The 26,228-nt window shown below is 45.5% G+C and overlaps 2 pseudogenes; one reads left to right on the top strand and one right to left on the bottom strand.

Annotated features, from left to right (window-relative positions):
- The window catches only part of LOC139256453 (zinc finger protein 271-like), an 83,115-nt pseudogene extending 62,423 nt beyond the window's left edge, over nt 1-20,692 (top strand).
- Nucleotides 20,693-21,049: 357 nt separating this feature from the next.
- Nucleotides 21,050-25,872, bottom strand: LOC139256452 (zinc finger protein 229-like; annotated as a pseudogene).
- Nucleotides 25,873-26,228: the final 356 nt, after the last annotated feature.

The following is a 26,228-nucleotide window of genomic DNA, read 5'->3' as shown; positions in this document are numbered from 1 at the left end:
ATCGCTCTCCCACTCTTTTTCGTGCCCTCCTGTGCAGCAGTGCCAGCCATGGTGCCGTGGACTTGGCTGATGCTGCACTCCCCTGATGAGTCATCCCCCTCAACAGTACTCAAAGCGGTGTATCTGTATTGCAGGGGGATGACCGCAGGGGACCCCTGCATTGCCTTCCTTGCACAGCTCTTCCTGTTGGTCTTCCATTCCCTATCTGGCTGTGGACCCTTTACCTGCGGTTAGACCAACTCAGTAAACGTGCTATTCACGTCATTCTCAGCATCATGATGCTTCAGAGTGAATCCACCCTCAGCTGCAGTTCCACAATGTGGTCCGTCAGGAGCTAGAGGCGGATACACTTCCCGCAAAATTAGTCGTCAGGGACACCGGAAGCGTCCCTGACTTCCCACATAGTACAGGAGGAACATAACACATGTCCGAGCTCTCCTGCCATGACTTAACCCTTAGATTAACTTAAATTGGCAACAACAATGCTAAAGGTTACTTACTGATATAGAAAAGAAAATAAAAAACTACTCAGCAATCACCAGCCAATCACTTACCCCCTTGGCTGTTACATCACCTTCCGATTTCTTTCTGCTTCCATTGTGCCTTCTCTCCCTGCTGCAGCTGCATCAGCACATCTCTCACGCACCTCCCGAGCCTCCACGAACTCCCGAGCCTTTCCGATGCGTTGGGCCTTTTATCGGCTGCTCCTCCACGCACCTCCCGAGTCTCCACGAACTCCCTACTCCTGCTCCTATTTCTTATGTTCTTGAAGGGTAGTGGAAATCTGGAACTCTGTTCACCATAAAACGGAGGCTGGGGACCAATTGAAAATTCCAAAACTGAGATTGATAGATTCTTCTTTGACAAGGGTATTCATGGCGATGGAACCAAGGCAGGTAGACGGACTTCAAATACTGATCAGCCATGATCTAATTGAATGGTGGGACAGGTTCAAGGGGCTGAATGGCCTTTTCCTGATCCTATCTTCCTACTTACAGTGATGACTTTTGTAAACAGCTTTTACGGGATTGAAAGGGGAGGAAATACAGACAGGATTAAACCTGGGTCCTTCCTGATCCGAGGACTCAGTCACATTGGGCGTTAACTTTACCCAGTGAGCCATTGGGAGGAGGGTCCAGTGACCCTGCTGGAAAATGCACATTTGAGGCCTCGGGTAAGGACAGTGGAATAGCCTGTCGACACTCAATGTCGAGGTTCACACAGGGAGATTGGGCACGTGAGTCACATATTGGAGAGAAACTGGTGAGTGTACAACTGAACCCAGCCAGAGTCAGCACCTTCAGGGCAGGGGAGTGAGAGGAACCAGTGAGTGTAGAACTGAACCCAGCCAGAGTCAGCACCTTCAGGGGAGGAGAGTGAGAGGAACCAGTGAGTGTAGAACTGAACCCAGCCAGAGTCAGCACCTTCAGGGGAGCGGAGTGAGAGGAACCAGTGAGTGTAGAACTGAACGCAGCAGGGTCAGCACCTTCAGGGGAGAGTGTGAGAGGAGCCAGTGAGTGTAGAACTGAACCAACCAGAGTCAGCACCTTCAGGGGAGGGGAGTGAGAGGAACCAGTGAGTGTTGAACTGAACCCAGCCATGGTCAGCACCTTCAGGGGAGGAGAGGAGAGAAGGGTAAAATCGTAAAAATTTGTGCAAAATGCCTTGTGCCTTGTTCTCTCCCTGGATCCTAAAACTGCAGAACTCACTCTTCCAGATCTGAAGTCTGCAGGCTCTAAAACTGAAGCTTTGTGTCCCTCAGTCCCCACTCCTTGATTTACCTCCTCTTCTCTCCTCCTCTTTCTTCCTTGGTTGTGTTCCACACTCTGGGCCTTGGCCCTTCCCCGGGGATTCTCAGTATGAACAGGGGGATGTGTGTTGAGACAGGATGTCCCAGCTCTCCTCCTTTACAGGGATAAGGAGAGGACCAGCTGAATGGAACTGATTGATGACAGCACTGCAGTGCCAAGCAACCAACCTCCCTAAGCCCTGCTCATTATGGGCTGTTTGTGTTTAATGGGAAAGTGTCGATGGAGCTTTACTCTGTATCTGACCCGTGCTGTACCTGCCCTGTTAGTGTTTGATGGGACAGTGTAGAGGGAGCTTTACTCTGTATCTAACCTGTGCTATACCTGACTGGAGAGTGTTTCAGGTAGACACTACATCAGAATGACCCATTTCCCTGGCAGTGACATCCATCACCTCGATGAGAATAACATTTAACCCAAAGATAAGAGAAACCCATCAGTTCCTCCCCTGGACACAGATCCGGAGGGACAGTTGGTATCCTGAACATTGTTGTACAGTGTGCTCGATAGTTCCTCCCTGGGTCTGAGCCTTTTGGTGATGATTTGAATTTGATGCCCTCGAATTACTGACTCACCGACTGGTGTTAATAGTTTTTCCTCATTTACTTGATCAAACTTTGAACACCTCCCTCAGATCTCCAATTCCCCTTTGTTCTAATGAAAAGAGCCCCAGTTTGTCCAATCTCCCCTGATATCTAAAGCCTATCTTTCTTGGTGAATCTCTCTGCACCCTCTCCATGGCCTTGATATCCTTACTGGTGTAAGATACCCCACAACTTGACACAATATTCGAACTGCAGCCTAACCAATGACTTGTGCAGGTTTACATGACCCCTGCCCTTTTGTACTCTACACCCCTATTTATAAAACCCATGTGTTTTTTAACCACTATCACTCTTAAATATTTGTGTATCTGAACCTGTTGTAGGTTTTCGAGGTATTAAAATAACATGGCTAAAATACATCTCATGGGATTTGGGGTAATATATTAGCATGGATTGAGGATAGGTTAATGGACAGAAGACAGAGTAGGACTGGACGGGACTGATTCATAGAATCACAGAAATTTACACCACAGAAGGGAGCCATTTCGGCCAATCGTGTCCACGACTGCCGACCAAGAGCCATCCAGCCTAATCTCGCTTTCCAGCTCTTGGTCCGTAGCCCTGTAGGTTACGGCACTTTAAGTGAACATCCAAGTATTTTCAAATGTGGTGAGTGTTTCTGCCGCTACCACCCTTTCAGGCAGTGAGTTCCAGACCCCCACCACCCTCTGGGTGAAAAAATGTCCACTCGTATCTCCTCTAAAACTTCCCCAATTACTTTAACTCTATGCTCCTGATTGTCGACTCATCTGCCAAAGGAAACAGGTCCTTCCTTTCCACTCTATCCAGGCCCCTCATAATGTTATACACCTCAATAAGGTCTCCACTCAGCCTCCTCTGTTCCAAAGAAAACAGTCCCTGCATCTCCAATCTTTCCTCATAGCTAAAATTCTCCAGTCCAGGCAAGATTCTTGTAAATCTCCTCTGCCACCTTTCGAAGTGCAATCACATCTTTCCTGTAATGTGGTAACCAGAATTTCACGTCGTACTCCAGCTGCGGCCTAAGCAGTGTTATATATAGTTCAAGCATAACGTCCTTGTTCTTGTATTCTATGCCTCGACTAATAAAGACAAGTATTCCATATGCCTTCTTAACCACCTTACCTACCTGGCCTGCTACCTTCAGGGATCTGTGGACATGCACTCCAAGGTCCCTTTGTTCCTCGACACTTTTCAGTGTCGTACCATTTAATGTGTATTCCCTTGCCTTGTTAGACCTCCCCAAATGCATTAGCTCACACTTGGCCAGATTGAATTCCATTTGTCACTGTTCTGACCAGTATATTGACATTTTCCTGCAGTCCACAGCTGTCTTCTTCATTATCAACCACACAACCTATTTTAGTGTCATCTGTAAATTTCTTAATCATACCCCCAACATTCAAGTCCAGGTCCTTGAGCTATACCATAAACAACCCGTGACCCAGCACTGAGCCCTGCAGAACCCCACTGGATACAATCTTCCAGACTCAAAAACTCCCATCATCCATTACCTTTTGCTTTCTGCACTTGAGCCAATTTTGGATCCAACATTGCCCTGCATTTCATGTGCTTTTAGTTTCGTGAGAAATCTGCCATGTGGGACCTTCTTTTAAAAAAAAAGGCTTTGCTAAAATCCATATACAATACATCATACATAGAAACATAGAATATAGGTGCAGGAGTACGCTATTCGACCCTTCAAGCCTGCACCACCATTCAATAAGTTCATGGCTGAACATGCAACTTCAGTACCCCATTCCTGCTTTCTCGCCATACCGCTTGATCCCCCTAGTAGTAAGGATTACATTTAACTCCTTTTTGAATATATTTAGTGAATTGGACTCAACAACTTCCTGTGGTAGAGAATTCCACAGGTTCACCACTCTCTGGGTGAAGAGGTTTCTCCTCATCTCGGTCCTAAATGGCTTACCCCTTATCCTTAGACTGTGACCCATGGTTCTGGACTTCCCCAACATTGGGAACATCCTTACTGCATCTAACCTGTCTAAACCCATCAGAATTTTAAACGTTTCTATGAGGTCCCCTCTCATTCTTCTGAACTCCAGTGAATACAAGCCCAGTTGATCCAGATTTTTTGAGAGGTCAGTCCTGCCATCCCGGGAATCAGTCTGGTGAACCTTCGCTGCACTCACTCAATAGCAAGAATGTCCTTCCTCAAGTTAGGAGACCAAACAACTGAACACAATACTCCAGGTGTGGCCTCACCAAGGCCCTGTACAACTGTCGCAACATCTCCCTGCCCCTGTACTCAAATCCCCTCGCTATGAAGGCCAACATGCCATTTGCTTTCTTAACCGCCTGCTGTACCTGCATGCCAACCTTCAATGACTGATGTAACATGACACCCAGGTCTCGTTGCACCTCCCCTTTTCCTAATCTGTCACCATTCAGAAAATAATCTGTCTCTCTGTTTTTACCACCAAAGTGTATAACCTCACATTTGTTCACATTATACTTCATCTGCCATGCATTTGCCCACTCACCTCACCTATCCAAGTCACTCTGCAGCCTCAGAGCATCCTCCTCGCAGCTCACACTGCCACCCAACTTAGTGTCATCCGCAAATCTGGAGATACTGCATTTAATCCCCTCGTCTAAATCATTAATGTACAATGTAAACAGATGGGATCACAGCACAGAACCTTGCGGTAACCCACTAGTCACTGCCTGCCATTCTGAAAAGTATCCATTTACTCCTACTCTTTGTTTCCTGTCTGCCAACCAGTTCTCAATCCACATTACACACCACCCCCAATCCCAAGTGCTTTAACTTTGCACAATAATCTCTTGTGTGGGACCTTGTCGAAAGCCTTCTGAAAGTCCAAATACACTACATCAACTGGTTCTCCCTTGTCCACTCTACTGGAAACATCCTCAAAAAATTCCAGAAGATTTGTCAAGCATGATTTCCCTTTCACAAATCCATGCTGACTTGGACCTATCATGTCACCTCTTTCCAAATGCGCTGCTATGACATCCTTAATAATTGATTCCATCATTTTACCCACGACCAATGTCAGGCTGACTGGTCTATATTTCCCTGTATTCTCTCTCCCTCCTTTTTTAAAAAGTGGGGTTACATTGGCTACCCTGCACTCCATTGGAACTGATCCAGAGTATTTGGAATGTTGGAAAATGACTGTCAATATATCCACTATTTCCAAGGCCACCTCCTGAAGTACTCTGGGATGTAGACGATCAGGCACTGTGGATTTATCGGCCTTCAAACCCATCAATTTTCCCAACACAATTTCCTGACTAATAAGGATTTCCCTCAGTTCCTCCTTCTTACTAGACCCTCTGACCCCTTTTATATCCGGAAGGTTGTTTGTATCCTCCTTAGTGAATACTGAACCAAAGTACTTGTTCAATTGGTCTGCCATTTCTTTGTTCCCCGTTATGACTTCCCCTGATTCTGATTGCAAGGAACCTACGTTGCTGTTTACTCACCTTTTTCTCTTTACATAGCTATAGAAGCTTTTGCAGTCCATTTTAATGTTCCCTGCAAGCTTGCTCTCGTACTCTATTTTCCCTGCCCTAATCAAACCCTTTGTCCTCCTCTGCTGAGTTCTAAATTTCTCCCAGTCCCCAGGTTCGCTGCTATTTCTGGCCAATTTGTATGCCACTTCCTTGGCTTTAATACTATCCCTGATTTCCCTTGAGAGCCACGGTTGAGCCGCCTTCCCTTTTTTATTTTTACGCCAGACAGGGATGTACAATTGTTGTAGTTCATCCATGCGGTCTCGAAATGTCTGCCATTGCCCATCCACTCTCAACCCTTTAAGTATCATTCGCCATTCTAACCTAGCCAATTCACGCCTCATACCTTCAAAGTTACCCTTCTTTAAGTTCTGGACCATGGTTTCTAAATTAACTGTTTCATTCTCCATCCTAATGCAGAATTCCACCATATTATGGTCACTCTTCACCAAGGGGCCTCGCACAACGAGATTGCTAATTAATCCTATCTCATGACACAACACCCAGTCTTCGATGGCCTCCCCCCTGATTGGTTCCTCGACATTTTGGTCTCGAAAACCATCCCTTATGCACTCCAGGAAATCCTCCTCCACCGTATTGTTTCCAGTTTGGTTAGCCCAAAATATATGCATATTAAAGTCACCCATGATAACTGCTGCACCTTTATTGCATGCACCCCTAATTTCCTGTTTGACGCCCTCCCCAACATCACTGCCACTGTTTGGAGGTCTGTACACAAGTCCCACTAGCGGTTTCTGCCTTTTGGTATTCTGTAGCTCCACCCATACCGATTCCACATCATCCAAGCTAATGTAGTTCCTTACAATTGCATTAATTTTCTCTTTAACCAGCAACGCCACCATGCCTCCTTTTCCTTTCTGTCTATCCTTCCTAAATGTTGAATACCCTTGGATGTTGAGTTCCCAGTCTTGGTCAACCTGGAGCCATGTCTCCGTGATGCCAACCACATCGTATCCATTAACTGCCCTCTGCACAGTTAATTCATCCACCTTATTCCGAATACTCCTCACATTGAGGCACAGAGCCTTCAGGCTTGCCTTTTTAACACACTTTGACCCTTCAGAATTTTGCTGTAAAGTGGCCCTTTTTGTTTTTTCCATTGGGTTTCTTTGCCCTCCACTTTTACTCTTCTCCTTCCTGTCTTTTGCTTCTGTCTCCATTTTGTTTCCCTCTGTCTCGCTGCATTGGTGCCCATCCCCTGCCATATTAATTTAACTCCTCCCCAACAGCACTCCCTGTAGGACATTGGTTCCGGTCCTGCCCTGGTGCAGACCATCCGGTTTGTACTGGTCCCATCTCCCACAGAACCGGTTCCAATGTCCCACTGCACTCATCGACCCTCATGATGTCCTTGTCGAAATATTCAATCAAATTAGTCAGGCACGACCTTCCCTTAACAAATCCATGCTGAATGTCCTTGATTAATCCATGCCTTTCCAAATGAAGATTTAGCCTGTCGCTCAGGACTTTTCCAATAATTTTCCCACCACTGAGGTTCGGCTGACGGGCCTGTAATTGTTTGGTGTATCCCTTTCTCGCTTTTTAAACAAAGGAACAACATTCGCCATCCTCCAATCCTCTGGGACCATAACTGTAGCCAGAGAGGATTGGAAAATGATGGTCTGACTCTCTGCTATTTCCTCTCTTGCTTCTCTAACAGCCTGGGATACATTTCATCCGGCCATGGGAATTTATTCACTTTCAAAGCTGCTAAGCGACTTACTATGTTAATGTCGTCTAATATTTCACACTCCTCCTCCTGCATTGCAAAGCCTGCATCGACCTATCTTTTTTTGTGAAAATGGTTGTAAAATCTTCATTCAGAATCATACCCACGTCGTCTGGCTCGACACACAAATTTCCTTCATGATCTCTAATAGGCCCCATTTCTTCTCTAGTTATCCTTTTGCTCTTTATATATAATACATCTTTGGGTTTTCTCTGAATTTACTTGCCAACATTCTTTCATGTTCTCTCTTTGCTTTCCTGATATATTTTTTAATTGTACCCCTGCACTTATTATACTCCTCTAGAGTTTCTGCAGTGTTGAGTTCTCGGTATCTGTTATAAGCTTCCCTTTTTTTATTTATCTTACCCTGTATCTCGTTGACATCAAGGGGCTCTAGATTTTTTAGCCCCACCCTTTTTCTTTATGGGAGCATACTTGCTCTGTACTCCCAGGATCTCCTCCTTGAATGCTCTGACACTGATTTACCATCAAGTAGCTGTTTCCATTTCACTTTTGCCAAATCCCATCTCCGTTCAGCAAAATTGGCTTTACCCCAATTGAGAACTTTTTTCTGATCCTCCTTTGTCCTTTTCCATAACTACCCTAAATCTTACTGAATTATGTTCACTTACACAAGTTGCTCTCCCACTGATATCCCTTCCAACTGCCCATCTTCATTTCCCAAAACCAAGTTCAGAACCAGCCCTTCTCTTGTTGGACTTGCTTCATACTGGCTAAATAAGTTCTCCTGAATGCATTTTAGGAATTCCGCACTCTCTAACATTCACACTACTTTTTCCCCAGTTAATATTCAGGTATTTGAAATCCCTCACACTTACAGCCATGTAGATTTTTCACTTTGCAGCAATTTGCCCACATATTTGTTCTTCTATTTCCCTCTGACTGTTTGGGGGTCCATAATACACTCCCAGTACTGCAATTGCCCATTTTTGTTCAATTCAACCAATATTACCTCGTTTAATTACTCCTCTAACATATCATCCCTTTTCACAGCTGTAATTGTTTCTTTAATCAACACTGTGACCCCCACCTGCTCCTGTTTGACACTGCCTCTCTCTTCCATCTGAAAGCCCTGTAACCAGGAATGTTGTCATAGAAACATAGAAACATAGAAAATAGGTGAAGGAGTAGGCCATTCGGCCCTTCTAGCCTGCACCGACATTCAATGAGTTCATGGCTGAACATGCAACCTCAGTACCCCATTCCTGCTTTCTCACCATACCCCTTGATTCCCCTAGTAGTAAGGACTTCATCTAACTCCTTTTTGAATATATTTAGTGAATTGGCCTCAACAACTTTTTGTGGTAGAGAATTCCACAGGTTCACCACTCTCTGGGTGAAGAAATTCCTCCTCATCTCAGTCCTAAATGGCTTCCCCCTTATCCTTAGACTGTGTCCCCTGGTTCTGGACTTCCCCAACATTGGGAACATTCTTCCTGCATCTAACCTGTCAAACCCCGTCAGAATGTTAAACGTTTCTATGAGGTCCCCTCTCATTCTTCTGAACTCCAGTGAATACATGCCCAGTTGATCCAGTCTTTCTTTATAGGTCAGTCCTGCAGGTACAGCAGGCGGTTAAGAAAGCAAATGGCATGTTGGCCTTCATAGCGAGGGGATTTGAGTACAGGGGCAGGGAGGTGTTGCTGCAGTTGTACAGGGCCTTGGTGAGGCCACACCTGGAGTATTGTGTACAGTTTTGGTCTCCTAACCTGAGGAAGAACATTCTTGCTATTGAGGGAGTGCAGCGAAGGTTCACCTGACTGATTCCCGGGATGGCGGGACTGACCTATCAAGAAAGACTGAATCAACTGGGCATGTATTCACTGGAGTTCTGAAGAATGAGTGGGGTTCTTATAGAAACGTTTAAAATTCTGATGGGTTTAGACAGGTTCGATGCAGGAAGAATGTTCACAATGTTGGGGATGTCCAGAACCAGGGGTCACAGTCTAAGGCTAAGGGCTAAGCCATTTAGGACCGAGATGAGGAGAAACTTCTTCACCCAGAGAATGGTGACCCTGTGGAATTCTCTACCACAGAAAGTTGTTGAGGCCAATTCTCTAAATATATTCAAAAAGGAGTGAGATGTCGTCCTTGCTACTAAGGGGATCAAGGGTATGGCGAGAAAGCAGGAATAGGGTACTGAAGTTGCATGTTCAGCCATGAACTAATTGAAAGGCAGTGCAGGCTAGAAGGGCCGAATGGCCTACTCCTGCACCTATTTTCTCTGTTTCTCTGTTTCTATGGAGTACTGCTTGCAGTTGTGGTCACCTTACTTAAGGAAGGATATACTAGCTTTGGAAGGGGTACAGAGACGATTCACCAGGCTGATTCCAGAAATGATGGGGTTACCTTATGATGATAGATTGAGTCGACTGGGTCTTTATTCCTTGGAGTTCAGAAGGATGAGGGGTGATCTTATAGAAACATTTAAAATAATGAAAGGGATAGACAAGATAGAGGCAGAGAGGTTGTTTCCACTGGTCGGGGAGACTAGAACTAGGGGGCGCAGCCTGAAAATAAGGAGGAGCCAATTTAAAACCGAGTTGAAAAGGAATTTCTTCTCCTAGAGGGTTGTAAATCTGTGGAATTCTCTGCCCAAGGAAGCAGTTGGGGCTAGCTCATTGAATGTATTCAAATCACAGATTGATAGATTTTTAACCAATAAGGGAATTAAAGGTTACGGGGAGAGGGCGGGTAAGTGGAGCTGAGTCCACGGCCAGATCAGCCATGATATTATTGAATGGCGGAGCAGGCTCGAGGGGCAAGATGGCCTACTCCTGTTCCTAATTCTTATGTTCAAACTTCCTTGTTGTCCATATTCCACCTCTTGTTTCCTCTGTTTTCCAAATTCACTTTCTACTTTTCTGCTGTCCAATTCCAGCTTTGCTTCTCCCCACTGAATCTATTCTCCGGTTCCCATCCCCCTGCCAAGGTAGTTTAAATCCTCCCTAACAGCACTAGCAAACCCTCCCACGAGTATAGCTGTCCCGGCTCTGTTGAGGTGCAACCCATCCGGCTTGTAGCGATCCCACCTCCTCCAGAAATGATCCCAATGCCTCAGGAATCTAAAGCCCTCCCGCCTACACCAACACTTCAGCTACATATTCATCTTCTCTATCCTCCTATTACTGGACTCATTAGCATTTGACACCGGCAGTAACCCGGGGATTACTACTTTTTGAGCTCCTGCTTTTTAATCTCTCTCCTAGCTCACTAAACTCTGCCGACAGGATCTTATTCCTCTTTCTAACTATGCAGCTGGATGTGTAGTGACAGTATGAGTTAGGACAGTGATAAACATGTATGGGTAATTAGAGTTTCATAATATCATTGAAATTTGCAGAACGGAAAGAGGCTTTCCGCCCATTGTATCCGTGCCGGCAGGCGAAGAACTATCTAACCTAGTCCAACGTTCAGCTCTTGGTCCACTGCCATGTACGTTACGGCATTTCAAGTGCACATCCAAGTACTTTTTTAAGAGATGTAAGTGTTTGTACCTCTACCACGTTGTCAGCCATGATTTCCACACAACCACCACTCTCTGGTGGTGGAATAAAATCCCACACCTTTGAACACCTCGAGTTTTTCACATTTTCATTGCTCTGGAAGAATTTCATATGTGATTTATGAGAAAAAACTCAACCAAATTAACAACAGTGTTTCATTCTGCGCCTCTCTCTGTTTTTATGTCTGACTCAATCTGTGTCGTTACATGTACAACCATAGAGATTTACAGCACGGAAGGAGGCAGGCTAACAGAGATATCCAGCCCACAATTCCATTCTCCAGATCTTGGTCCACTTCCAATATACATCCAAGTACTTTTTAAATGTGTGTGTGGCGGGAGGGAAGTGGGGTGGGGGTCTACAGCTTTTTTTTTCATTACCAACCACGCAGGTAATTTTTGTATTACCTGAAAACTTCTTAATCATATCCCCTTCTTTCAAGTCTAAATCATTGATCTATCCCATAAAAACGAAAGGACCTAGTACTGAACCCTGCTGAACCTGACTGGAAACAGCAATCCAGTCACGAAAACATCCATCAACCATCATCCTTTGATTCCTGCCTCTGAGTCAAATTTAGAAACATCTTGCCACTTTGCATTGGATCCCACAGGCGTTTACTGTTGTGACCAGTCTGCTGTGTGTGCCCTGATCAAAAGCCTTGATAAAAACCACATACACTACACCAAACACACGACACTCATCGACCCTCCTTGTTACGTCCTCAAAAAACTCAATCAAGTTCGTCAGACATGATCTTCCTTAGCAAATTCATGTTGACTGTCCCTCATATGTCAGTCCTGCCATCCCGGGAATCAGTCTGGCGAAACTTCGCTGCACTCCCTCAATAGCAAGAACGACCTTCCTCAGATTAGGAGACCAAAACTGAACACACTATTCCAGATGAGGCCTCGCCAAGGCCCTGTGCAACTGCAGTAAGACCTCCCTGCTCCTATACTCAAATCCACTAGCTACGGAGGACAACGTGCCATTTGCCACCTTCACCGCCTGCTATACCTGCATGTCAACGTTCAATGGCTGATGTACCATGACACCCAGGTCCCATTGCACCTCCCCTTTTCCTAACCTGCCACCATTCATATAATATTCTGCCTTCGTGTTTTTGCCACCAAAGGGAATAACCTCACATTTATCCACATTATACTGCATCTGCCATGCATTTTCCCACTCACCTAACCTGTCCAAGTCACCCTGCAGCCTCTTAGCATCCTCCTCACAGATCACACTGCCACCCAGCTTAGTGTCATCTGCAAACTTGAAGATATTACACTCAATTCCTTCATCTAAATCATTGATGTATATTTTAAATAGCTGGGTTTCCCAGCACTGAGCCCTGCAGCACCCCACTAGTCACTGCCTGCCATTCTGAAAGGGACCTGTTTACCGGACTCTCTGCTTCCTGTCTGCCAACCAGTTCTTTATCCACGTCAATACATTAGCCCCAATACCATGTGCTTTAATTTTGCGCACTAATCTCTTGTGTGGGACCTTGTCAAAAGCTTGTTGAAAGTCCAAATACACTACATCCACTGGTTCTCCCCGTCCACTCTACTAGTTACAACCTCAAAGAATTCTAGAAGATTTGTCAAGCATGATTTCCCTTTCATAAATCCATGTGACTTGGACCGATCTGTCACTGCTGTCCAAATGCGCTACTATTTCATCTTTAATAATTGATTCCAACATTTTCCTCACTACTGATGTCTGGTTAACCAGTGTAAAATTCCCCATTTTCTCTCTCCCTCCTTTCTTAAAAATTGGTGTTACATTAGCTACCCTCCAGTCCATAGGAACCGATCCAGGGTTGATACACTGCTGGAAAATGATCACCAATGCATCCACTATTTCAAGGGACACTTCCTTAAGTACTCTGGGATGCAGAGTATTAGGCCTTGGGGATTTATCGGCCTTCAATCCCATCAATTTCCCTAACACAATTTCCTGACTAATAAGGATTTCCTTCAGTTCCTCCTTTTCACTCGACCCTTGGTCCCCTAGTGTTTCCGGAAGGTTATTTGTGTCTTCCTTCGTGAAGACAGAACCAAAGTATTTGTTCAATTGGTCTGCCTTTTCTTTGTTCCCCATCATATATTCACCTGATTCTGATGTATTACGTCTATAGATTATGTAATTACACAAGTTACAATTAATATATGATTGATTAGTACAGCACATATTCCAGTCTGGCTTCCATATGCCTTAAATAGTAATTCCGAAAAGTTGCTTTCCTTTTCATTTCTATTCTATCTTTATCTTGTTATTTCGTTCAATTTCTACGTTAACTTCTGTACTCTTGCCTTCCAAGGTCTTTGGTCTGTGTACTAGAACATTTGCTTTCTGTGGAATGTTTCCCACAGTCTGTTTGTTCCAATTTAAAATCTGTTAGCTCCATTTTAAAATGGCACAATATTATAAAGAATTGTAATTTACCTCTTCAAAGGTCATTTGGCCCGTCGAGCCCGTGCCGACTCTCAGCTCACCCCACTCCCCTGCCCTTTCCCCACAGCCCATATTTTTCCCACTTTTTGATGGTCTATAGAATACACCTAGTAGTGTAGTGGATGAGGTAGAAAGAATGAGGAGAGTACATATAAACTAAATAGTACAATCCTGAAAGGGGTGCACGAACAGAGAGAGACCCGGGGTATATGGGCATAAATCGTTGTGGCAGGGCAGGTTGAGAAAGCACTTAAAAAGGCTTACACGACCCAGAACATGAATAGAGTACAGAGTACAAAAGTGTGGAAATTATGATGAACCTGTATAAAAAACACAGGTTCGGCCCCCAACTGGAGTTTTGTGTTCAATTCTGGGCACCGCACTTTAGGAAGGCTATGACGGACTGAGAGAAGGTGCAGAAAAGATTTATGAGAATGGTTCCAGGAATGAGGGACTTCAGTTACGTTGATAGACTGGAGAATTTGGGATTGTTCTCATTGGAAAAACACAGAAACATAGGAAATAGGTGCAGGAGTAGGCCATTCGGCCCTTCTAGCCTGCACCGCCATTCAATGAGTTCATGGCTGAACATTCAACTTCAGTACCCCATTCCTGCTTTCTCGCCATACCCCTTGATCCCCCTAGCAGTAAGGACCTCATCTAACTCCTTTTTGAATATATTTAGTGAATTGGCCTCAACAACTTTCTGTGGTAGAGAATTCCACAGGTTCACCACTCTCTGGGTGAAGAAGTTCCTCCGCATCTCGGTCCTAAATGGCTTACCCCTTATCCTTAGACTGTGACCCCTGGTTCTGGACTTACCCAACATTGGGAACATTCTTCCTGCATCTAACCTGTCTAAACCCGTCAGAATTTTATATGTTTCTATGAGGTCCCCTCTCATTCTTCTGAACTCCAGTGAATACAAGCCCAGTTGATCCAGTCTTTCTTGATAGGTCAGTCCCGCCATCCCGGGAATCAGTCTGGTGAACCTTCGCTGCACTCCCTCAATAGCAAGAATGTCCTTCCTCAGGTTAGGAGACCAAAACTGTACACAATACTCCAGGTGTGGCCTCACCAATGCCCTGTATAACTGTAGCAACACCTCCCTGCCCCTGTACTCAAATCCCCTTGCTATGAAGGCCAACATGCCATTTGCTTTCTTAACCGCCTGCTAAACCTGCATGCCAACCTTCAATGACTGATGTACCATGACACCCAGATCTCTTTGCAAATCCCCTTTTCCTAATCTGTCACCATTCAGATAATAGTCTGTCTCTCTGTTTTTACCACCAAAGTGGATAACCTCACATTTATCCACATTATACTTCATCTGCCATGCATTTGCCCACTCACCTAACCTATCCAAGTCGCTCTGCAGCCTCACAGCATCCTCCTCGCAGCTCACACTGCCACCCAACTTAGTGTCATCTTCAAATTTGGAGATACTACATTTAATCCCCTCATCTAAATCATTAATGTACAGTGTAAACAGCTGGGGCCCCAGCACAGAAACTTGCGGTACCCCACTAGTCACTGCCTGCCATTCTGAAAAGTACCCATTTACTCCTACTCTTTGCTTCCTGTCTGACAACCAGTTCTCAATCCATGTCAGTACACTACCCCCAATCCCATGTGCTCTAACTTTGCACATCAATCTCTTGTGTAGGACCTTGTCGAACGCCTTCTGAAAGTCCAAATATACCACATCAAGGGGTTCTCCCTTATCCAATCTACTGGAAACATCCTCAAAAAATTCCAGAAGATTTGTCAAGCATGATTTCCCTTTCACAAATCCATGCTGACTTGGACCTATCATGTCACCTCTTTCCAAATGCACTGCTATGACATCCTTAATAATTGATTCCATCATTTTACCCACTACCGATGTCAGGCTGACCGGTCTATAATTCCCTGTTTTCTCTCTCCCTCCTTTTTTAAAAAGTGGGGTTACATTGGCTACCCTCCACTCCATAGGAACTGATCCAGATTCAATGGAATGTTGGAAAATGACTGTCAACGCATCCACTATTTCCAAGGCCACCTCCTTAAGTACTCTGGGATGCAGTCCATTAGGCCCTGCGGATTTATCGGCCTTCAATCCCATCAATTTCCCCAACACAATTTCCCAGCTAATAAGGATTTCCCTCAGTTCCTCCTCCTTACTAGACCCCCCGACCCCTTTTATAACCGGAAGGTTGTTCGTGTCCTCCTTCGTGAATACCGAACCAAAGTACTTGTTCAATTGGTCCGCCATTTCTTTGTTCCCCGTTATGACTTCCCCTGATTCTGACTGGAGCAGAGACGATGACGAGGAGATTTGAACGAGGCGTTCAAAATCATGAGGGGTCTGGATATGTAGCTAGAGGGAAATTGTTCCCATTGGCAGAAGGATCGAGAACCAGAAGACATATGGAGCAAGGTGATTAGCAAAAGAATCAAAGGCGACCTAAGAAAAACATTTTTATGCAGCGAGTGGTTCAGATCGGGAATGCACAACCTGAAAGGGTGGTGGAGGCAGACTCAATCTTATCTTTCAAAAGGGAGTTGGATAAATATCTGATGGAAAATAATTTACAGGCGGGGAAGAGGGACTAATTGAGAGTTGGCACGGGCTCGATGGGCCGAATGGCCGCCTTTGTGCCGTAACCATTCTATGGTTCTAATTTGTTGTTTCTCTGCTCGTCACCAGGACCCTGAAGCCCAAGAGATGTCAGGGCAGATGACCAAACGATTGGGCGAGGGGAACAAAATAATTAGGAGCATGAGAGGCCATTTGGTCCCTCAAGCTGCTCTGCCTTTCAGTAAGATCATGGCTGGTCTTCTACCTCAACTCCACTTTCCTCCACTATCCCCATATCCATTGATTCACTTAATATCCAAAATTCTATTGATCTCTGTCTTCATTATACTAAACAACTGAGGTTCCAAAGCTCTCTGGGGTAGAGAATTCCAACGATTCACCACCCTCTGAAGAAATTTCTCCTCATCTCAGTCCTAAATGGCCTACCCCTTATTTGCAGACTGAGACCCCCGTTTCTAGACTCCCCAGCCAGGGGAATCATCCTCCCTGCATCTACCCTATCAAGCCCTGTAAACATGTTTGTGTTTCAATGAGATTACTCTCATTCTTCTCTAAACTTTAGAGAATATAGGCTGAGTCTACACAATCTCTCCTCAGGAAAATCCCCCCATGCCAGGAATCAATGAGGTGAGCCTTAATTTTATTCCCTCGATGGCAAGTATGGTCTCCTTGGGTAAGGAGACCAATACTGTACACAATACTCCAGGTGCAGTCTTACCAGGGCCCTATATAATTGCATTCGGACGGCTTTACTCTTGTACTCAAATCCTCTTGTATTAAAGGCCAACATATCATTTGCTTTTCTAATTGCTTGCTGTACCTGCATGTTAGGTAGGTTTTAAAGAACCGCTTAAAGGAGGAAAGTGAACTGGAGAGGCGGAGCAATTTAGGGAGGGAATTCCAGAGCTTAGGACCGTGGCAGCTGAAGACATGATCGTCAATGGTGGAGCAATTCAAGTCAGTGATGATCAAAAGGCCAGAATAGGCGGAGTATTGAAATCTGGGGGATTATAGGGCAGGAGGAGATTACAAAGCGAGGGAGCAGCAAGCCCATGGAGGGATTTGAAAACAAGGATGAGAATTTTGAATTTTATGTGTTGCTTAACTGAGAGCCAATGTAGGTCTGAAAGCACAGGGGTGATAGGAGAACGGGACTTGGTGAGAGTTAGGACACGGGCAGCCGAGTTTTGAATGGCCTCAACTTTATAGAGGGTAGAACAAGGTAGGCCTGCCAGGAGTGCGTCGGAATAGTCAAGTGTAGAGGTGATGGATGAGGCTTTCGGCAGCAGATAAGTTGAGTTAGGGCAGAGATGGGCGATATTATGAAGGGCGGCATTCGGGATAGAACGGATATGAGATGGGAAGCACAATTTGTGATCAAATATCAAACCAAGGTTGCGAACAGATTTGGTCCGCAAGATAGATCGAATAAGTGGAAAGGGACCAGAGGTTGTGGCATGAACCAAATACAATGGCTTCAGTCTTCCCGAAATTTCATTGCAGGAAATTTTTACCCATCCAGTGCTGGATGTTGCTCAAGCAGTCCGATAGTATATATAGTACATATTCACGCAGCAGAATGGATGGAAAGATTGCTACAAAACAGAAATCAGAGTGTAGAAGTTTAAGGACATTTCTCAGACTGGTGGAAAGTGAGAAGTGGTGTCCCACAGGGATCTGTGCTGCTGGGACCAGTGTTGTTTACCATGGTTTAGAATCAGAATTTCGAGTATGGTGTCAGAATTTGAAGATGACACTAAATTGGATGGTATTACTAATAGTGTGGGGGATGCACCAAAATACAGGAAGACATAAACAGGCTTGCAAAGTTGGCAGAGGAATGGGGAATGCAATTCAACATTGTGAAATGTGAGCTGGTTCATTTTGGTAGAAGGAATAAGGAGACCACTTATTCCTTAGAAGGGAAGAAATTAAATGAACGAGAGGTATAAAAAGACCTGGGAAAAAAGACACAAAAAATTAGCAACACAATTCGCACAGGCCATAAACAGTGGCAATAAAATACTGGGCTCATTTCTGGAAGAGAATACAAATACAAAAGCAGAGGGGTAACATTTACTCTATATTGAAAGTTGGTTAGACACAGTTAGAGCACTGTGAATAGTTCTGGGCTTCACACTATAAAAGGATATTGACGCCCTGGAGAAAATGTTGAAAAGATTCACAATAATGTTACCAGAATTGAGAGGATGCAACTCTCAGGTAAGATTGAGTGGGCTGCGGCTTGGGCTTTCTCTGGAAAAGGGGAGACTAAGAAAAGAAAAGAAGGGGTTTGATAGGGTAGATGTGGATAAACTGTTTCCACTTGTGGCTGAGTCAGAACAAGGAGATAGAAACATAAGATAGTAACTGACATATCAAATAAAGAATTAGGAGCAATTTATTTACTGAGAGGGTGGTGAGAATGTGGAACTTGTTGCCACAAGGAGTGGTTGAAGCAGATAGCATTTAAGCGGAGGCTTGATGTATCCATGAGGGAGAAGGGAATAGAGGGATATGGGGACAGGATGGGATAAGATCATTAGAGTGAGAAGAGGTTCGTATGGAGTATAAACACTGGCACAGACCAGTTCGGCTGAATGACCTAATTCTATGCTGTAAATTCTATATCTGTATGCCAGGGGTGGTTTAATACTCGGGTCTACGGGACCCTGGGGTGGATGAATGCTCAGAACTATGTGGCCCTTGCCCATGAGGTGGTTTACTGCTTGGGCTGATTGGCCATCCCCAGACTGGCTAGCAATTAGGGTTTTCATTGGCGGAATCGTTACCTAGAGTGCCCCGCACGGCAGAAAGTGCCCTATCAATGACAACGGGAGCCCAGTGCTCAGGCGCAGGACTAGGCTGTACTCTGAGCATGTGCAGTGCCAGTGGTGGTGATGGTCTCGGGCGGAACAGACGGTTCCCCGAGGCGGTAGGAGCTTGTGTGTGCAGGGGAGGAATTGCAACCCTGGGTGGGCAGAGCAGCTTCATAAACACTCGGTAAAGGCCTCAGGCCCTGAATAAAATCCCACAGGCCCCGAATAAGAGCCCACTGGTCCCGAGTTTGCAATGTAGTGATCGACCCCGTCGCTCCAGGTAACTGGCCGCCATGTTGGACAGTGAGGGATCAGGGCTCCTGCGTGGCCATCTTGCTAGTGACTTTCTCCCCCGAGACAGATCGAGGCTACAATGTATGCGCGGCCATCTTGATACAGGAGCAGAGGCTGGGCGGGGCTTCAGGGTCCCAGTGACCAGGAGAGAAAATCATTGGCTCATTGATTTTATTCTCACTCTGCACACACCGTGTTTTGAACTGAACCCAACCAGAGCAAAGGGAGGGAGAAAACTGGGGATGGAGGAATGAAATGATGGAGATGAAACGATTGGGTTTGGATTTCAGCACGAGCAGGGTGGGAGAGTGAGTGGGACAGGGATTTACAGCTTTGGGGGAACAAGAGAGGAAAGAATATTCCATAGAAACTAGGATTGCCTGTCAATTTCTATCCTGTGCTAACCTTTGTAAACTCATTTTACAAGGTATTAGAAGGGCAGGATTTACAGACGGGAAACGTGAACCAGACATCACATCAAGATCTGACAGAGTCACTCGATTCACCAGGTCCTGACTATCTGCGGCCTTTCAAAGGAGGAGAAATGTTTAACTGTTATGTCTGTGGGAATAGATTTCCAACATCAGAGTGACTGCAAAAGCACCGAGACACACACACACCCGAGTGACAGTGTTCCAGTGCAAAGACTGTGTAAAGAGCTTTAACCAGTTACACAGCCTGAAAAACATCGCACCATTCACAGTGGGGAGAAACTGTACACGTGCTATGTGTGTGGTCGAAGCTTCAACTGATCGTCCAACCTCCATAGACACAAGGACACCCGCACCATGGAGAAACCGTGGGAATGTGGAGACTGGGAAGTAGTTCAATTACCCATCTTCGCTGGAAACTCTTCGACGCAGTCACACCGGGGAGAGGCCATTCACCTGCTCAGTTTGTGGGAAGGGATTCACTCAGTCATCCAACCTGCTGACACAGCAGCGAGTTCACCCTGGGGAGAGGTCGTTCATCTGCTCAGTGTGTGGGAAGGGATTCAGTCGGTCATCCACTCTGCTGACACACCAGCGAGTTCACACTGGGGAGAGGCCGTTCACCTGCTCTGAGTGTGGGGAAGGATTCACTCGGTCACCCAACCTGCTGGTACACCAGCGAGTTCACACTAGTGAGAGACCATTCACCTGCTCCGTGTGTGGGAAGGGATTCACTCAGTCACCCACCCTGCTGAGACACCAGCAACTTCACACTGGGGAGAGGCCGTTCACCTGCTCAGTTTGTGGGAAGGGATTCACTCAGTCATCCAACCTGCTGACACACCAGCGAGTTCACACTGGGGAGAGGTCGTTCATCTGCTCAGTGTGTGGGAAGGGATTCACTCGGTCATCCAACCTGCTGACACACCAGCGAGTTCACACTGGGGAGAGGTCGTTCATCTCTGTGTCCTCTACACAACCCGCTTTCCCAATAATCTTTGTGTCATCTGCAAATTTTGTTACACTACACTCTGTCCCCTCTTCCACGTCATCTATGTATATTGCAAACAGTTGTGGTCCCAGCACCGATCCCTGTGGCACACCACTAACCACTGATTTCCAACCCGAAAAGGACCCATTTATCCCGACTCTCTGATTTCTGTTCGCCAGCCAATTCTCTATCCATGCTAATACATTTCCTCTGACTCCGCTTCCCTCTATCTTCTGCATTATTTGAGGACAGGATTTGAGGCTGTGATGCCTACCACAGTGGAAATCCTGCTGGCACTCACTGAGTCGACTGACGGTGAGGCACTAGAGGGTAAATAATGTCTGTGGACTTGCACACAGCCAGATTCAGCACTTTCTGGAGATAAAAAATCTCAGATGCTGAAAGGAATGTTGATTTTTAGACAGTGAGGATGGAGGGAGAATAAGGAGGGACAGGAGGGTACAGAATATTCTGTGGAATCGAGAATTGTCTGTTCTGAATTTCTATCCTGTACTTAATGTAACAATGTTTGTAACCACCATTTATTTGCAGGGTATTAGAAGGGGATGATCTGCAGCTGGGAAACTCAATCCAGCATCGCCTCAAGATTTGACAGATTCCCGGATGGATCAGGATCACCTTATCATCAGCCTTTGTAAAAACACCAATCACAGCGGGGAGAAACAGGACACATTTTGTGTGTGTGGATACACCTTCAACCAATCGTTCAGCCTGTGAGACTCATGTACCCACCTGACTCAACACTGTAAATGTGGGGACAGGGGGAATGGATGGTATTGTACATGGAAAGTGATTCAGTCGCTCATCTCACCAGCTGACATTTGAGTAATTAGATAACAGACTTTCTCCTGTGAATATAGAGCTGGTTTATTGGGCTGTGATGTGTTTACTTATTCATCTTGTTGACTCTAAACCATCGGCAATTATTTGATGTGATCAGTTTATATGTACATATTTTAAAAATATATTTGCTGAGTGAATTCAAATACAAATTGAACCAGGTTTGCAGGCGTGATGCTCCATTTGCACATCGAAGGTGAGAGAGATGCTGTGGGGCACACGCTAAGTCCAGTATCTGAAGGTGATTAACAGACTGGGTTTTATGTTTCGTGATCCGGGGCGTGTAACCAACACCTTCCCTGGATACCAAGGCTAGGAGAGGCATTCTGGAATGTATGGGAAACTGGGACTTGTCCCAGAGAGTAACCGAAGATATGAGAATTGAAATAACCTCAAGTTAAAAAGGAGAAAAAGGCCCAAAATGGTGCAGTTGGTAACAGAACATAAATCAGTCTCCTCTTATAGTGGAGACATCAAATATTGACACACTTTGTTATTTGAAATATCAAACTATTAAACGCCAGCCTAGTTAAAGGGGTTATTAACATCAGCAGAAATAAACCCCAACTGACAGAACGAATACGATTCAGTCAGGATGCGATTAACAGCAATTACAGTAGAATCCAACTCCTGCAGTCACTTGTGAACTCGTTAGTATCTCAGCAGGTGGGATGACCGAGTGAATCCCTTCCCAGATACAGAGCAGGTGAATGGTCTCTCCCCGGTGTGACTTCGACGATGCATTTCCAGTTTATAAAGTTGGGTTCAATTCTGCACCCACTGTGCGCAGATGAGAATAAAATCAATGAGCTGCTCATTTTCTCTGCTGGACACTAGACCTTCTGTGCTGGCCCAATAGGGTGAGCCCGGGCTGGCCCAATAGGGTGATGTACTGACCAGAACTGTGTGAGTATTCCAGCTGTGTCCTAACTAGTGTTTTACACAGTTCTAGCATAACCTCCAGAGGGAGGTGGGAGTCTGGAACTTACTGCCCTAAAGAGCAGCATAGGCAGAAACCCTCATCGCATTTACAAAAGAACTTGGATATGCACTGGAAGTGCGTTAACCTACAGGGCTACGGACCAAGAGCTGGAAAGTGGGATTAGGCTGGATAGGTCTTTTTCGGCCGCACAGACATGATGGGCCGAATGGCCTCGTTCTGTGTTGTAAACTGCTATGATTCCATGTCACCAATCCCCTCCTGTCTGATATAATGTTGCGAAGCACAGTGGAAGGCCAGAAGATTGGGACATTTTTAGAAACCAGCAAAGGACGACTAAAAAAATGATAAAGACAGAGAAGATAGCACATGAGAGCAAACTAGCAAGAAATAAAAAAACAGACAGTAAGAGCTTCTACAGATATATAAAATGGAAACAAGCTGCTAAGGTAAATGTTGGTCCCTTAGAGGATGAGACTGGAGAATTATTAACGGGAAACACGGAAATGGTTGAGATTTTGAACAAATATTTTGTATTGTTCTTCACGATAGAGGACACTAAAAACATCCCAACATCAAGGAGCTATTGCGGTGGTGAGGGTGGGGTGAAGCGGGACTTAAAACAGTCACTAGCTCTAGAGATAAAGTAGTCAGCAAACAAATGCGACTAAAGGTAGACAAGTCCCCTAGACTGGTAGCATGCATCCGAGGGTCTTAAAAGAAGTGGCTGCAGAGATAGTGGATGCACTGGTTGTAATCTACCAACATTTCCTGAATTCTGGAGAGGTCCCACAGACTGGAAAACTAAAATTGTGACACCCCTATTCAAGAAAGGAGGGAGGCAGACAGCAGGAAACCATAGACCAGTTAGCCTACCATCTCAATGGGAAAATACTGGAGTCCAGAATTAAGGAAGTAGTAGCAGGACATTTAGAAAATCATACTGCAGTCAGGCAGTCAGCATGGTTTTATGAAAGGGAAATCATGTTTTAACAAATTTGCTGGAGTTGTTTGAAGATGTAACGAGCAGAGTGGATAAAGGAGAACCAGTTGATGTTGTGTATTTGCATTTCCAGAAAACATTCGAGAAGGTGTCACACAAAAGGTTACTGCACAAGGTAAGAGCTCAAGGGACTGGGGGCAATATATCAGAATGGATAGAGGATTGGCTACCTAACAGAAAACAGAGTCAGCATAAATGTGTCATTTATCGGTTGGCAAACCGTAACTAGTGGGGTGCCGCAGGGACCAGTGCTGGGGCTTTAACAATTTACAATTTATATTAATGACTTGGATGAAGAGACCGAGTGTAACATAGCCAAACTTTCTGATGATACAAAGATAGGTTGTTGTGAGGAGGACGCAAAGAATCTGCAAAGGGATATAGATAGGCTCAATGAGCGGACAAAAATCTGGCAGATGGACTATAATGTGGTAAAATGTCAGGTTATCCCCTTTGGTAGGAAAAATAAAAAAGCTAATTATTATTTAAATGGAGACAATTACAAAATGCTGTCGTGCAGAGGGATCGAGGGGTTCTTGTACATGAAACTCAAAATATTAGCATGCAGGTAAAGCAAGTAATCAGAAGGCAAATGGAATGCTGGCCTTTATTGCAAGGGGGATAGCGTATGAAAGTAGGGAAGTCCTGCTACAATTGTACAGGGTATTGGTAAGACTACACCTGGAGTATATGCACAGTTTTGCTCTGGACTTGTCTCTATTCCCATGCCGAGGGGATTGCTACACCAGACGGGAGGGGCAACATTTGGGGACACTGATTCCCCACTAATTCCCATTCCTCTTTCTGGTGGATAATGGAGGGGCCACTGTGTGTAATGTGCAAGTCAGTAAGAATTGACAGCAAGCTCTTTCTAATTGGAGATTTCATTCAGTGGAAACTTTCACACACTATTGTAGATGTTGTACCAAAGATCTGTTTAGGATTAAAGTAAAGTTCATAATCTTATTACAAACTAAATTTATGTTGAGAGTCGCTGAATTAAGGGGAAAGATAACACACAGCGTTTCTTAAATGTATACTGCAGCCCCGAGAACACAATCAGCAATATATCCAGAATATTAAAGTCCAGCCCAGCTATAGGGTTATTATCAGCAGAAACAAACCGCAACTGTCAGAATGAACATGGTTCAGTCGGGATGTGATTAACAGCAGCAATAACAGCAGATTCCAACCCCTGCAGTCACTTGTGAACTCGCTGGTGTCTCAGCCGGTGGGATGATGTAGTGAATCCCTTACCACACTCAGAGCAGGTGAATGGCCTCTCCCCAGTGTGAACTCGCTGGTGTATCAGCAGGTTAGATGATGTAGTGAATCCCTTCCCACACTCAGAGCAGGTGAATGGCCTCTGCCCAGTATGAACTCGCTGGTGTCTCCGCAGGGTGTATGATGTAGTGAATCCCTTCCCACACTCAGAGCAGGTGAACGGCCTCTCCCCAGTGTGAACTCGCTGGTGTGTCAGCAGGTTAGATGACTGACTGAATCTCTTCCCACACTCAGAGCAGGTGAACGGCCTCTCCCCAGTATGAACTCGCTGGTGTCTCAGCAGGGTGTATGATGTAGTGAGTCCCTTCCCACACTCAGAGCAGGTGAATGGCCTCTCCCCAGTGTGAACTCGCTGGTGTGTCAGCAGGTTAGTTTTCTGACTGAATCTCTTCCCACACTCAGAGCAGGTGAACGGCCTCTCCCCAGTATGAACTCGCTGGTGTCTCAGCAGGGTGTATGATGTAGTGAGTCCCTTCCCACACTCAGAGCAGGTGAATGGCCTCTCCCCAGTGTGAACTCGCTGGTGTGTCAGCAGGTTAGATGACTGACTGAATCTCTTCCCACACTCAGAGCAGGTGAACGGCCTCTCCCCAGTATGAACTCGCTGGTGTCTCAGCAGGGTGTATGATGTAGTGAATCCCTTCCCACACTCAGAGCAGGTGAATGGCCTCTCCACAGTGTGAACTCGCTGGTGAGCTACAAGGTTGGATGACCGAGTGAATCCCTTCCTACACACGGAGCAGGTGAATGGCCTCTCCCCGGTGTGAACTCGCTGGTGAACTACAAGGTTGGATGACTGAGTGAATCCCTTCCCATACTCAGAGCAGGTGAACGGCCTCTCCCCAGTGTGAACTCACTGGTGAGCTAAAAGGATGGATGACTGAGTGAATCCCTTTCCACAATCTGAGCAGGTCAACGGCCTCTCCCTAGTGTGAACTCGCTGGTGTTTCAGCAGGTCGGTGACTGAGTGAATCCCTTCCCACACTCAGAGCAGGTGAACGGCCTCTCACCAATGTGATTGCGTCGATGAATTTCCAGCTCAGATTTTGATCTAAATACCTTCCCACAGTCACCACATTTCCACGGTTTCTCCATGGTGCGGGTGTCCTTGTGATTCTCCAGGTTGGATGATCAGTTGAAGCCTCGCCCACGCACAAAACACGTTTATATTTTCTCCGCGTGGTGAATGGTGCAATGTTTTTTCAGGCTGTGTAAATGGCTAAAGCCCTTTCCACAGGCAGTGCACTGGAACACTCACTCGGGTGTGTGTGTGTCTTGGTGTCTTTCCAGTCACACTGATATTTGAAATATTTTCCCACAGGCAGAACAGGCAATCAATTCTCCTTCCACTTTCAAAGGCCGATGATATTAAGGTCCTGATGAATCGA

This window comes from Pristiophorus japonicus, unplaced genomic scaffold (assembly GCF_044704955.1).
Source record: "Pristiophorus japonicus isolate sPriJap1 unplaced genomic scaffold, sPriJap1.hap1 HAP1_SCAFFOLD_73, whole genome shotgun sequence".
In the NCBI taxonomy this organism is placed as follows: domain Eukaryota; kingdom Metazoa; phylum Chordata; class Chondrichthyes; family Pristiophoridae; genus Pristiophorus; species Pristiophorus japonicus.
This window is presented reverse-complemented; position numbering and strand designations above follow the sequence as displayed.